Source organism: Ursus arctos, unplaced genomic scaffold (assembly GCF_023065955.2).
Source record: "Ursus arctos isolate Adak ecotype North America unplaced genomic scaffold, UrsArc2.0 scaffold_7, whole genome shotgun sequence".
Lineage (NCBI taxonomy): Eukaryota > Metazoa > Chordata > Mammalia > Carnivora > Ursidae > Ursus > Ursus arctos.
This window is the reverse complement of record NW_026623089.1, coordinates 50,230,115-50,244,565: the sequence shown is the minus strand read 5'-3', so window position 1 is coordinate 50,244,565 and position 14,451 is coordinate 50,230,115. Positions and strand designations below refer to the sequence as shown.

The 14,451-nt window shown below is 44.4% G+C and overlaps 1 protein-coding gene across 6 annotated transcripts in view; it reads left to right on the top strand.

Annotated features, from left to right (window-relative positions):
• Positions 1 to 1,459: 1,459 nt before the first annotated feature.
• KAT6B (lysine acetyltransferase 6B) overlaps positions 1,460 to 14,451 on the top strand; it is a 178,267-nt gene continuing 165,275 nt past the window's right edge. The window contains exons 1-2 of one of the 6 annotated variants that reach the window (XM_044386202.3): positions 1,460 to 1,552; positions 12,815 to 12,885. The gene's annotated coding sequence lies outside the window, so the exon portion shown is untranslated. Of the gene's footprint in view, positions 1,553 to 1,742; positions 1,867 to 2,682; positions 2,974 to 12,814; positions 12,886 to 14,451 lie in introns of those variants that run through there. The other 5 variants (XM_048219282.2, XM_026504507.4, XM_026504508.4 and 2 more) reach the window with 5 other exon arrangements.

Genomic DNA, 14,451 nt, shown 5'->3' with positions numbered 1-14,451 from the left:
CTGAGGAAACCCAACCCACTGTTTGTTTGTTTTATCAGTAATGTAGCTCAAAAGTAGCCAAGCCAGTGGTGGATGGGGGAACTTTCCCCGTGTTTTGTTTCCCCGTGTTTTGTTTCCCTGAGCTGAGCCTGCGAATGCCAAGATTTAATCTAAAGAGGTTTGTTTTAAAAACTAACAACCAAGTAATAAAACACCTATAAAAGGGGTTTATAATGGAACCGGTGACAGTTTTGAGTGCAGTATTACAACTCTTCTGCTCCCCTCTCCCTTTTTCTATCCTTTCATCCAACTCTGTGCTCTTTGTCTTAGCTCCTTTCTCACCTTGTTGCCAAGAAGCACGTAAAGTAGGGGCAGCTCACACCCCGAAGGAGCAGACATCTTTAAAAAGTGAAGTGTGTACTGTGCTCTGCATTTGCTGTCAGGGTTGTGCTGCTTATTTTGTTTGTCAGAGATAAGTTGCTCTAACGAAGTACCTACCTAGTTCGCACAGTGGTTTTGCATGGGGGATTGAAGATGCTGCCGCAGTGTCAGTGGCTTGAAGATGCTGGAGTCAACCAGGGCAGGAAGCCGGGGGGCCTCTCCCTGGCACCTTGCCTCTCACTGCCAGGGCCCAAGATCTCCCTGACTCCAGGGACAGACTTCAGTCAACAGGTGGTTTTCCACCCAGGCCACCAAGCCTGGAACTTGGTTCCTTTACAAAGCCATAGTTCTCCCCCTCCGGAAGAAATGGCGCCTCAGAAGGGAAACTTCGAACTCCAACTCTGTAGGAGCCATTTCTCGAGCCTACTTTTCCTATTTTCTGAAGTCTCCCCTGCCAGCATCCCATCCATCCTTGGGAAGAGCGAGGGACGCTCTTTTCAGAGTCTGGAGGGCGCTGGGAGGTATGTGGGCAGCGTCAGAGTGGCCTCGCCTGGGCGGCCAGAGGAGCCCCAGCCTCCCTCCTGTGGGCCTCAGGAACTCGGGGGGCCCAGGGGAAGCCTGGAAAACCGAACTTCGCCATCAGCCTTCCTTCTAGCGCTGGCTAGAGGAGAGGGGGAAGGGCCCCCCAGCGGTCTTTCCCCCACTCCCCCCGCCCCCAGCACCTCTGCCATCCGGCTGCACCGCCCAAGAAAGCACTCAGAACGCAGCTCTGAGCTCTCCAGCTCATCGCAGGCCGGGAGAGGGCATCTTGAGGGGGCAGTTTTCCCCCTCCTGCCCGCGTCTGACATCCCCACTCCCACCCAAGGATGCTGCCGCCGTGCCCTGTCCGCGGTCGCTGAATGTCACTGCTCCCTCTTCCTCCTGATCAGGGTAGACACAGCTCCCGAGGCATCTCCTACCCCCAAACTGCCGCGATCACCCGAGGGTGTAAGGCCCTGGTGGAGGACGAAGTTTAGGGCCCACAGCGGCGGGGGGGGGGGGGGCACGTTGGCGAGGACCGCACCTCTCAGTCCCAGCCCTGGCGGGCACACTCCCCGCCCCAAACGGCCCAGGCTTCCCCATCCTCCCGCGGACACCGGCATCCCCGCCCTCCCCCGAGGGCGGCGAGCGGAGCCCCCCAGGGCGGAGGCAGGTACCCCCGGGGCGGGGACTGGGGCGGGCGGGGTCCAGGCTGCGCCCCCGGCCGGGCCGGGCGGGCTAGCTGGCGGCGCGGGGGGAGCGGGGCTGGGCGGCGCTGCCTCGGGCTCTGTGCGCTGCAGCCCGGAGCCGAGGAGGAGGAGGCGGAGGAGGAGAAGGAGGCGGCGGCGGTGGGTCCCGGGCGGGGGGAGCGCGGCGCTGCGGACCCGGGCGGCTGGCAAAGGACGAGGCGGAGGCTGAGGAAGGCAGCGGGGAGACCCGGGCTGCAGCAACAAAGGGCAGCAAGCGATTGGCCGGGCTGCAGGCGAGGTTAGCCGGGGACCGGGGTGGCTGGAGGCAGCGGCGAACGGTGCACGTGCTTGCAGACACGGGCGAGTGTGGAGCCGGGGGGTGCACGCCCGGCGGGTAGGGGGCTTGCTCCCCTTCGGCATGGGATGGCGAGGAGGCTGCAGCGACATCGTTCTGCCTGCACCCGGCCTGGGGCTTGCAGGGTAGGGGTGTGTGGGGGGTAAGGATGCGAGCCAGGGGGCGGGCGAGTAGTCGCCCGGGACGGGACGGGAGAGGGTGGAGGAGGGGGCGGGATGGAACGCTCCGGGCGGCGCGCCCGTCCGCGCGCCCCACCGCGGGAGCTGGCGACTGAGAACCTCGAATTTTAACTTCGCGTGCCCGCCCGCGCGCGCCCGCCCGCGCCCACCCCTAAATCCTGCGGCCGCCGCCAGCGATCAGCTCTCACACAAACTTTAGCTGCGGGCTAGGGGATTTGGGGTTGAGTGGGGGAGGGGAGAGGGAAAAGGCCTTCTGATTGGCGTTGTGTGCAGCCAATAAGGCCAAGCGCTTCTACTGCGAGTAGACCCAATCCATTTCTAGAGGTGGGGGGGCGGGTAGGTGGAAGTAGAGGTGGCGCGGTGTCTGGGAGAGAGAAAAAGGGCTGGACCAATAGGTGCCCAGAAGGGGCGGGCCCCGCAGTCTGTTGATTGGTACTGGCAGTGGACCCACCCCCAGGGTGGTTCCGGAGGGGGGGGATGATGGGTCGAGGGGTGTGTCTATGCGGAGGCGAGATGACCGGCAGGAACCTGCCCCAATGGGCTGCAGAGTGGCTAGTGTGTGGGTGACGGACAGACCCGCAGGCCAACGGGTGGCCATAAGTGTCTGTGGTCTCGTCCAATGGAGCAGCGCCGGGGCGGGGCCGCGGCTCGGGTTTAATGAGACTCCATTGGGCTGTAATCAGTGTCATGTCGGATTCATGTCAACGACAACAACAGGGGGACACAAAATGGCGGCGGCTTAGCTCCTACCCCTGGCGGCGGCGGCAGCGGTGGCGGAGGCGACGGCACCTCCTCCAGGCGGCAGCCGCGGCTTCTTTCTCAGGCAGCGGCAGCGCCCCCGGCAGGCGCGGTGGCGGTGGCGCGCGGCCAGGTCTGTCATCCACCCCGCGCATTCCCAGGGGGAGGAGACTGGGCGGGAGGGGGGCGGAAGGTGGGGGGGATCGGGGGCTTGTGACGCCCCTCCCACAGGCCTCTGCGCGAGGGTCACCGCGGGGCCGCTCGGGGTCAGGCTGCCCCTGAGCGTGACGGTAGGGGGCGGGGGGAAAAGGGAGGAGGGACAGGCCCCGCCCCTCAGCAGGGCCTCCAGGGCAAGGGGCGGGGCTCGATGGTGGAGGGGGCGGGGCGATACCGGGGTGGGGGCGGGGCTCGGGTGGTTGGAAGGCGGGGGTTTGGAGGGGTTTTCTGAGTGGGAGTCACCTGGTAGGAACCGTGGGGGGGCCAGTGAGTGTCTGGAAAGACTGGTGAGGGGGTGGGTCCGAGGGGAAACTGGAGGTGTGCAAGCAGGTGCAAAGTGAGGGTAGGGAGAGGTGCCACATTGGAGATGTGGAAGGGGAATTGAGGGGTATGTGAGGGGAGGAAATGATGCAGAAAGGTGGGATTGCAATTTTCTGGGGACAGTAAGAATAGGTTTGGGTGTGGTGGATATGGAGTGGTATTGAGAGCAGTGCAGAGTAGATTTTGAATTGGGGAAAGTATTGGGGGAATGTGAGACGCAAGTACAGTTGCCGTAGTGGGTAGCAGGTCCTTGGGTAAATTGGCATTGGAATTATAAAGAATGTCTGGGGTCTATGAAGCATTAAAAAAACATGGAAGAATGACATGGATATGCTTGGGAGAGTCTTTAACGATGATAAGACAGCAGAGCAGAACTTGCATTAATGTCTGTAGCAGAAGATCTTATGGGGATGGGGGATTCAGGGGGTTGAGAAAAGGTGGTGGGTGTGAAAAAAAATGGGTGGGGCTGGGCCGTGGGGCTGGGTGAATGTGATGTGGTGGACTGCACCAGGAGTAGGGATAGGGCAGAGAAAGGTGTTAGTTTGGGAGACCAGGTTGTTGACAGGCTGGATTTCTTGGGTGAAACTTGAGCTGGAGTCTTGAAGGTGGGGCAGGGTGTCTGTCTGGAGGGGAGGCTCGAGTACTACCTTGGGAAAGGACATTGTGTCTTTTTGAATTTGTAAGTAGTTTAGTACGGGTAGAGTGCAGGAAGTTGTGGGAGACAAGGGGCAAAGGAAGAGATTACAAATGGTTTCCTGTGCCCCATGAAGGAGTTTAAGCCCTGCAATTGGGAGAAGGTATTGGGATGTGATAAACAGTATTAGACAGAGGTTGTGAGGGAATAGTGGTAAAGAATTACAGATGTGGAAAATAAGAAAAGAGAACCAATGAACCAAGTATCAAGTATGTTTGGGGTGGAGGTACGAAGAAATTCAAGGTAGTACATAAAAACTCTTTTGTATATGGACAGGAGGTGAAAGTAGCACATGGGAATTAATTATATTGGGATAGTGTTCTGTGGTGCTCCAAAAAAGTTATCCTTATTATTATTTTGGTATAATTGTGAGTAAAGTACATTCTTCCTTTACTTGTGTATCCTAGATTTTCTGGGATAGCCCTGAAATAAAACACTCCATTCATTCCATTCTTTTTTTTTTTTTTTAAGATTTTATTTATTTATCCGACAGAGATAGAGACAGCCAGCGAGAGAGGGAACACAAGCAGGGGGAGTGGGAGAGGAAGAAGCAGGCTCATAGCGGAGGAGCCTGATGTGGGGCTCGATCCTATAACGCTGGGATCACGCCCTGAGCCGAAGGCAGACGCTTAACCGCTGTGCCACCCAGGCGCCCCTCCATTCATTCCATTCTTACCCATAAATTCTTCACATATGTATCAAAATGAATTGGGGCAATCTTTTTATGTTTTTAAGAAGAATAGGAAAATATTGCATGTTTCAATAAAGGATAATATTTTTACCTGAGAACCTCTACTTAGGGTTGAAGGTTGGGGAGGTGAAATAATGACTTAAAAAAAAAAAAAAAAAGACCATAGAGGAAGGTGGTAACATTAAAGGAGGAACTTAGGGGAATGACTGGTTGGGGGTGATGACATGGTCAGTAGAAGTTTTACCTACCAGCCATACCCAGGCCTCTGAGTAGAGTGGGTGTTCCGTCATTGCCGTTACGCCAAATGTTTATCTCATGCACTTCTTGTGGAGATAAGATTGAAACTGTCAGGTGTAAGGCATAACGTGAGTGAAAGGTAAAATAGGGTGAGTGTGGAAAGGTAGCTGAGGAATTTAATAAGTAATTTTAATATACTTCAAAAAACTTCATGGATTTTTATATACCAGTTAACCAACTGGTCTGGCTTTATTAAATGCCAGGATTCCTAACAGGTGACTTTTCAGTCTCTTAGATCATTTTCTACATAATACCTTCAGTTTTCCACATGCATATACTTGCTTATATTTGTGTAAAGTGTGCAGAAAGGAAATTGTTTTATGAAAGTTGGGGATGTGTGAGCTATAGTGATCAGTCTTTGCTTGCAGAATGGTACTATTGTATGGGTGGGAGAAGTGTGATGAAGGGATATTTTTCTTCCCTTAAAATGTTTTAATTTGCATTTCCAAAGCACCCTTAAGCGCCTTTTTGTAAGACTCACAATCTTGCACAATTTTTTTTTTTTTAAATCATCCATTCTACTGTTGGATATTTGAGTTGTTTCCAGTTTGGGGAAATTGTGAACAGAGCTGTTAGAGTGTTCCTGTACCCGTCATTTGGTTACACATGTGCATATGTTTTCTAAGGCATACACCTAGGAACAAAATTGCTAGTTCATGGGCAGGGTGACCATTTATCCTAGCTTATGGCTGTTTTCGCAGTGTAATCATTAATATAACACCTTTAATTCTCAAAAATGTCTGATGATGAGTTGTATGGTTGCTCTAGTCATGGGGTACGCTTGTCTTCAACTTGTCTAGGTATAGTCAGACTGATTTCCGAAGTGTTGTACCAGACCACATTCCCTTCGGTGACATATAAGAATTCCCGTTGCTTCTTGTCCTCTTCAAGTCTCAGATTCGCTGGTTTTCAAATTAGCGAATCTGGTAAACTTTGCATTTAACTGGTTAGTAATCGGGTTGAATAGCTTTTCATGTATTTATTGGCCATTTGGATTTCCTCATTTGTAAAATTCCTGTTCAAGGAATTTATTTATTTTTTAAATTGGGCCTTGTGTCTTTTATTGGTATTTCCAAGTTCTTTATTTACTCTAGATACAGATCCTTTGTCGTGTGTATGTTGCAAGTGCCTGCTTCCATTCTGTGGCTTGCCTTTTCACTTACTTTATGGTGTCTTTTAATGAACAGAAGTTCTTAATTTTAATGGAGTCAGATTTATTGGTCTTTTCTTTATGGTTAGTGCTTTTTGTGTCTTGTTTTAAGACTCTTTTCCTACCCTCAGGTCAAGAAGATATTCTCCTATGCGGTATTATCTTCTAAAAGCTTTATTGACGTTAAAAGATGTATGATCATGAGTAAAATACACTGTTCTTGACCCTACCCTTGCCATTACAAATCTGTTTTTGCTTTGGTTCACTTTCCTCTGTGCTCTGTCTTGAATTTTCACTTGTTTGCAACTATAACTAAGGGCCAGGTGCCGACTTCCCCTGTCTTTCAGGAGAAAATGGTCATATAGACAGAAGTTCAGCCAGATTAGATTTTACAGGTCTCCAGCTGACTGTATTGCCTTTTTCCTTTTATGAGCTAGCATTTTACTGTGTACCTGCTATGTGTCTGCCACCATCCTTGGTTCTTTCATATTTGTTATCTCAATTATTCCTCTTAACAGTTCTGTCAAACAGGGATGTATAATCTTTTTCACAGAGGACAAAACTAAGATTTAGATTGATTAACATGTCCAGTATTCCACAGCTTAGGTAGCTGCAAAGTGGGGACTTGATCCCTGAACTCTCTAGGTATGCCCCATCACAGCACACCTCCTTGTTGAATAAGATTTCAGACCCCTGTTTGATAATATCCAAAACCAATGAGAAAACTTTCTTACTTACAATGTAACATGTCCTCATTAAAGCACACAGAGGGGTGCCTGGGTGGCTCAGTCGGTTAAGCGTCTGCCTTCCGCTCAGGTCATGATCTCAGGGTCCTGGAATCGAGCCCCAGGGTTGCTTAGGCTCCCTGGGGAGTCTGCTTCTCCCTCTGCCCTCCCCCTGCCCTGTGCCCCCTACCCCCCCACCGCTTGTGTTCTGCACGTAAAATCTTCAAATAAAATAAAATAAAATAAAGCAAACATAGAGATAGTTACTTTGAAACTCAATAAAATTATTGACCTCTCTGTATATATTAAAGTAAGTAGAGTAGTTAGTGGGCCTTAAGGGGTTTTAGGATAGGTGATAGAGGTCCTGTAAACCCTTGAAATTGTATGCAAATGACTGTATGTACATGTGTTCACTTTAAAAAATAGATCTGTCGTTTTCTTGACTCAAAGGGGAACACTAATTGGTTTTCAGGCTATACAGGATGTCCTGTTTGAAGACTTGTAGTAAAGCTAATGCAGAATTCTTAATATGCTTAATATGATCTGTATTTTCAAAATAATCTTTTAAAAATTCAGATGTCAGGTTTTTTTTCCTCAATACATTTTTCTCAGTCTTTCTCATTAAAAGCTGGTTTAAGCTAATGTATAATTAGGAAGAAATCTAGGGTTGAATAGGAATTTTTAAATGCCAAAAAAGACATTCTAAATTTAGTTGATTATTTCTTAAGTGAGAGTGCTTAGTTATAATATCATTCCTAATCAGTGTACCCTGGCTCCAAAGGCCTGATGACTTCAAATGACTTTTCATCTTGTCTAAAATCCTCTGTTTTACAAGGGATCAAATTTCCTGTGAGGTTCCTAACAGTGTGATTGAAGTTTAGAGGCTAAAACTATTGAGCACATAAATGTAGGGACGACTATGCAAACCTAATTCTTGGGTTTCACCAGGAGATTTGGGGCATGTCTCTACTGATTTGTGATGATGATGTTGAAACTAATCTTTGCTAGGGATTATGGAAGCCATAATAGTTTATTGATGGTTCAGTTATTGTTTGTTGAAGCAGATTTACACAATTATAGTTTAATGACATAACAAGGATATTGTCAACTAGGAGAGCATGACATGAAAAATTAAACCTCCAATTAATATAATATGTATTAGTTGAAATGATAATTTTCATGGTGATTTAGCCTCTTAGAAATCCTTGGAAAACATTATTAGCTTGTGAATTGAAAACTCTCGATGTTAATGAGTAGTGAGAAAGAATTTACTATTATTCCAAAAAAATGGGGAATTAAATATTCAATTCAATTAACATTTATTGAGTGCCTACTCTGGGCTTGCTGCTGAGTTAGGCTCATAAATATAAGTTGAACAAGATTGATGTTGGGAGGGATGAAGTCCTGGTTGCTTTTGTTTGTTCAGTCATCCTTCCCTCCAACTTCTACTGGCTGGATACTATTGCCAGAGTGATTCAGACACTCAACAAATTCGTGCATGTGTGTGGGTGCGCTTCACTATGCCGTATTGTGTCGCTACTCCTGCATTGGCTTCCTATTACTTCATCTGTCATGTTCACACGCCTCAGCCTGGTTTTTGTTACATCCAACTTTATTTCTTACTTCTTTAACTTCTTTTCAGCTGGCTCTAGACACGCACATGGACTTGGTGTCCCTTTTTAAGGCAGTTCATTCTTAGCTCCTTTGCCCTCTGCTAGATTCTCTTCTTTCATTCACTGATGCGTTCATCTAGCAAAAAGGCACGGCACCCCTCTTATGTTCAAGTAGTGGTCCCGAGAAATCTAGGGACATACAAAGGTGAAATCAAACATGAATCCTGCTCTTAAGAATTTCACAGTTCTAGTAAGGGAGATGAGGTCAGTACACAAATGAGCATAATACAAAGTGGAAAAATGAATGCTAGAATACTAAGATAGCTAAAAGCTTCCTGTTAGACAAAGAGATGTAGGGCTTCTGAGAAGGTGTCAGTTTTTACTGGACCATGAAGGATTTGAATTTTTATTTCATTTGGGTGAAGAAACTGGGCAGTGTTCCAAGTTCCGCCTTGTCTTTCAAGGTCCAGTTTACGTCCCATCCACCCAAGGGGTGTTCTGCCCACTCAGCAAGGTAAAGTCACAGTGGTTCCAGACTTTTTCCCTTCTGTAGTCAGAGGAACCCTTTCTGTGTAGTGAATCTTCAGGAGAAGCCTATTATAAATGGGACAGTTAAAATGGAGCTCCTTTGTTGGGTGCAAGGAGTTCATTTAACCCTAGTGTTTAACCCACAGGAGCGCCTGTAGGTGATACCTGAGGCACTTTCTCACAAGAGATCCAAGGAGTCCCATTTGAAAGCCAGTGGAGACACAGGAAAGAGTTCAGGTTTTAACATCTGAGGTAAAATCATTCATGACTCAGTGGTCTGAAACGTTGACCAAGTCATGTCTCAGTTTTCCTTTTGCAAAATTGGGCAACAGTGCTACCTTACAGAGTTGTTTCAAGGTTTACTTATAATCTAGTTTGTGTACTGATGATCTGTGTAAAGTCCCTGGCCCACAGTAGGTGTCAGAAAATGGCTGGTATTATAGTTCAGTGCTTTCTTTCTTTTCTTTTTTTAGATTAAGACTTACTGAGGTGAAATTTACATAACAAATTTAACCATTTAAAGTGAACAATTCAGTGACATTTAGTACATTCCCAGTACCACCACCTCTATCTAGTTCCAAAACCTTTTCATCAATCTAAAGTAAAATCCCTTACCCGTTAAGCAGTTTCCCTCCATCCTTCCACTCCCCAGGCCCCACCGGTCTATGTTCTATGTGTGGATTTATCTGTTCTGGATGTTTCATATAAATGGCATTATACCACATGTGACTTTTGTGTCTGGCTTCTTTTGCAACATGTTTTTAAGGTTTGTCCACACTGTAGCATGTATCAGTATTTCATTTCTTTTTATGACTGAATAATAACTCCACTGCATGGATATACCATTTTTTGTTAATCCATTCAAATGTTGTTGTTTTTAAACTTTTTACTTTATTACTTTTTAAAAATTTTATTTTATTTAAATTCAATTAATTAACATACAGTGTATTATTAGTTTCAGAGGTAGAGTTCAGTGATTCATCAGTTGCATATAATACCCAGTGTTCATTCCATTGTGTGCCTGCCTTAATGCCCATCACCCAGTTTCCATTCAACTGTTGATGGACATTTGGTCTCTGTCCACTTTCTGGCTATTGTAAATAGTGCTGTTACAAAAGTGTGTATGTGTACTTATTTGAGTACCTGTTTTCAGTTCATCAGGGTATATACCTAGTTGTTGAATTGTGGGTCTTAGGGTAATTTCCTGTTCAGCTTTTTGAAGAACTACCAAACAGTGCTTTGTTGTTTCTGAGCTGCTGCTTATGCCCCTAGCACCTACCATAGGGCTGCATACAGGGAATATCTTGCTAAATTTTGTTGATTGTTCGTTGATTAGTATTTGTATCCTCTCCTTCCAGTTCACATATTTGGAGCCTCAAGCATTGATTTTCGGGGCAGTAGATACATCCAGGACTTGAAAGATAACAAATTGAATAATGTTTGATGTTGTCAGACAGCAGGTATTTGTTAACTGTGGACACTGTTTTGAGCAAGCGTGCAAATAGCCTGTGCTGAGTGGTTATACAAGAAAAAAGTTACGGTCTCTTCCCTTAAGCAGAAGATTTGTGGGTCCTCACTCAGTTACATAATTGGCTGTGAAAAGATCCAGGAGCATATAAAAGTGAGAAAGCTAAAAATAACTGTTAGCAAGTAAAACCCTGGATGACAAAAGAGTAAACTCTATTGTTAATCTTTATTTTTTTTAACAACTGTTTTTGGCTCATCTATGATACGACTCGAGTGTTACGACATTGATTTTGAAACAGCACACAGCTTTAGTGAAAGCATTGAGGAGGTTTCACATAATATTTATGATCCAGGGTATTTTGACTCCTCTTATGCTGACATGAATATTTCTGAATAGTGTTGATATTTATATAATCCTAATGAAGCCAGAAGCTCGTGTTGGACTAAGCATTTCTCTAGATCTGTTTAGAATAGTTTGTAATGAACGATGTAAATATATCCATACAACCATATAATTTACTGATATTATTTTGTAGTTAAAAATAAAGTGATTCAAAACCTTAGAAAATAGAATAATTTAATTTGATGTCGCATGAGTCCCCAGAATTAATTTGGAATGATTCACTCCCTTTTTGATGGCCTTTTAGTCCAACTTCCATTTTATAGAAAAAAATAAAAGGAGAATAATGATTTTTAAGGTTGTACTTCTGATAGAATGTCCTATCTATATGTGGAACAAATCCTAGTACTCTGAAAAAGAGAAGTGGTGTGGATAATTCCAAATCGGGGGAAAAAAGCATCTCTATTTGGCTATTTGAATGAACATTTTTTTTTCCTGTAGACTTGTCTTTCTAGTTGGATACTGCTTAGACTAAAATTAAATTGGTTTTCAGTCTATTCTCTTAGCGTATACCAATTTATAGTGGGGCAGTGGGATGTCAGTAACAAACCTTCCTAGGATTTAAAAAATTTGCAGTGGATCATATACAAAGTGGATGATATACATGTGTTTAGTTGAGAATTGGCTACAGATAAGTGACTACTGATTTTGTTCCTCTCCTAGCTCTGTGTGTGTGTGTGTGTGTGTACACTTTAGCACAGATTCTGATTATAGCATAGAGCTGCTCAGTTACATCTGCTTCTGCCTAATTAACTCTGTTGGTTGGTGTCAGATGAGAGCTAATTTTGAGATTAAATTGAGGAGTGGGGTGTGTGTGTGTCTGTGGCTGGGGGAGGGGAGAAGGAGGACCTAAGGTTCCTTGGTTGGTTTGTGTAAGATCAAAGTGCAGTTATTCACAATTTTGTTTTACATTTATTTTTTGCCTGTGAAGTGAAAATGATCACTATTGTCCTGAAGTGGACCTGTGTCAGTATATACTCATCTTGTGGAAACTGGCACATCCTTCTCTTAGGTGCAGTTACTGGCCATATCTTGATTATCCAGTCAGTACACAGATGCCAGGTGACCTTTGGGACAAATAGTGAATGTTTCCTGGAAAGTTAATAACTGAGCTTCAAACAACATTTGACTTTCTTGTTTTCAGACAAAATGTTATACCTGCCTGGCTATTTGAGTAATACCAAGATTTTTTCCCCCCGTGATGACATTCTTTCTTAGACTCTATCACAGCCTGATTTTTAAATTTTATTTTATTTATTTATTTATTTTTTTTTGAGTAGGCTCCATGCTCGGTGTGGGGCTTGAACTCACAACCTGAGATCAAGACCTGAGCTGAGATCAGGAGTCTGATGCTTAACCAACTGAGCTACCCAGGTGTCCCTATCACAACCTGATTTTTTTTTTTTTTTTAAGATTTTATTTATTTATTTGACAGAGAGAGAGAGACAGCCAATGAGAGAGGGAACACAAGCAGGGGGAGTGGGAGACGAAGAAGCAGGCTCCCAGTGGAGGAGCCTGATGCGGGGCTTGATCCCAGAACGCCAGGATCATGCCCTGAGCTGAAGGCAGACGCTTAATGACTGCCACCCAGGTGCCCCCACAACCTGATTTTTAAAATTTAGAAAGTAAATCTGGTCTTAAGAGCAAAATTTTTTTTATTTAAGTGCTGCTTTGGGGCTTCATTTCCTGTCCTGAATTCCATGTTCTTAAATACCCTTAAGTGGTAGGAAAGAGTTAATATAGCACCAAAATTAAAGTGCTAAACTCATTGCAGTTGTTTGTATTGGACGGTTGTGAAGATCCATAGATGGTTCCTGAATTTGAAGGATGTCTTTATGCCCACATTAACATTTACTTTTTTTTCTTTGGCAGATTTGCTTGAAGATCTGGACAATCTTTTTTTTTTGTCATGGACTTTTGATACATTTGGAGTTCCAATTCTGGTATTTTCCCTTTATTATATTTTTAAGATACAAAATGTCAGTCTTATTGAAGTGTGTTGTTAATGGATAAGAACAATTTTGTTGATTGTGTGTAAAGATTGTGATAATAGCTTGTCATGAAGGTATATTTTGAGTATTTATTAGTTTTTGTTTTAAGGTATATTCATTTACTTGTGTAATCAAAATGCCTGAGAGCACCTTTGCAATATTGGATACTTTTCTGTGACCTTTCCTCCTGCTTCCTGCAGTTGTATTTTGTGCAATCAAATTAAATTAGTTGATTCATCCTGAGTAAATGATGAAAGATGAAATAATTACTTGGACATAGTGAAATGTCTTCTAATGAAATTTTGCCCCAAACCATTTTACTTTGGAAAGATGTGTCCTGTTATAAACTTAATAAAACACAATGATTCCCATGTTCTATCTTGAAAGTAGTTGCACTATGAAAGCCAGTGATTTCATTCTTAAACACACCATATTCCAAGTCTAACATGTTTTCAGTGATTTATATAATGACACAAAGGGGAGAGCTTATTAGATTTACAGATGACATAGATGACAGAATCAAGATTCAAAACGATCTAACAGGTTGGAAGATAGACTCAAACCAACAAAATGAACTTGAGCCATAATAAATTTTAAATCCCAGCATTTATATTTGCACAAGGAAGGGAATGGAAAGACTCAGCTTGACAGCATTTTCGAAAGAAGATGTGGGATTTTTAGTTGGACTGCATGCTTAGCATGAGTCAGTTGTGTGGCAAGGCTGTTAAGAAAGTTCATGTAACCTTGGACTGCATTTATACTTGGATAATGCCTGGACTGCCAGGTTTTAAGATGGGCATTAGCCAAACTAGTGAACAACCAAAAGAAGGAAGTGCTTGGAAACCATGTGATGTGGAAGTGTTAAGGAGCTGGAATATGAGTGGTCTAAAGTAGGGTGGGAGGAAGAATGGAGTTAGTTTTAGTGGTTTTCAAAAGACGCTTGTTTTCAAATACTTGAAGGCCTGTCATATTAAAGAATTAGTGAGAATTTCTTGGGATTGTTTTAGGGAAACAATCTAGAGGGTAGACGTTATGGGAAGACAGATTTTGGCTCCTGGGAACAAGGAATATATTATTACAGTTAGAACTGTCTAACAGCGAAGTGAACTGCCTCAAAAAGTTATACATTCTCTGTTACTGGAAGTATTTTAGACTTGGTGGCCCATCTGTTGGGGTTATTGAACAAGGGATCTTTTACTGGATAACTAGAGATTAGATGGGGTGACCTCTCCAGTCCCTTTAGCCTCAAGTTTCTGAATCCGAGAGGGGAAAAATGGAGTGAACCTACAATTTACTGCAAAGAGGATGGTCCTTTTTAAACTGCCTCTTTCAGGCTGACTGAGCAAGTATAGTTCAGTGGCCCAGTTTTTCAGCAACAGAGCAAATGTTACATATTTCATTATATCTGGCTAAAGTTTTGAGGAAAGGTATTATTTTTCCCTTGTAGGTACATTAAATAAATAACCAGAGATAAATTTAACTTTTTTATGAGGCATTTTTCGAAGCATACAGACATTG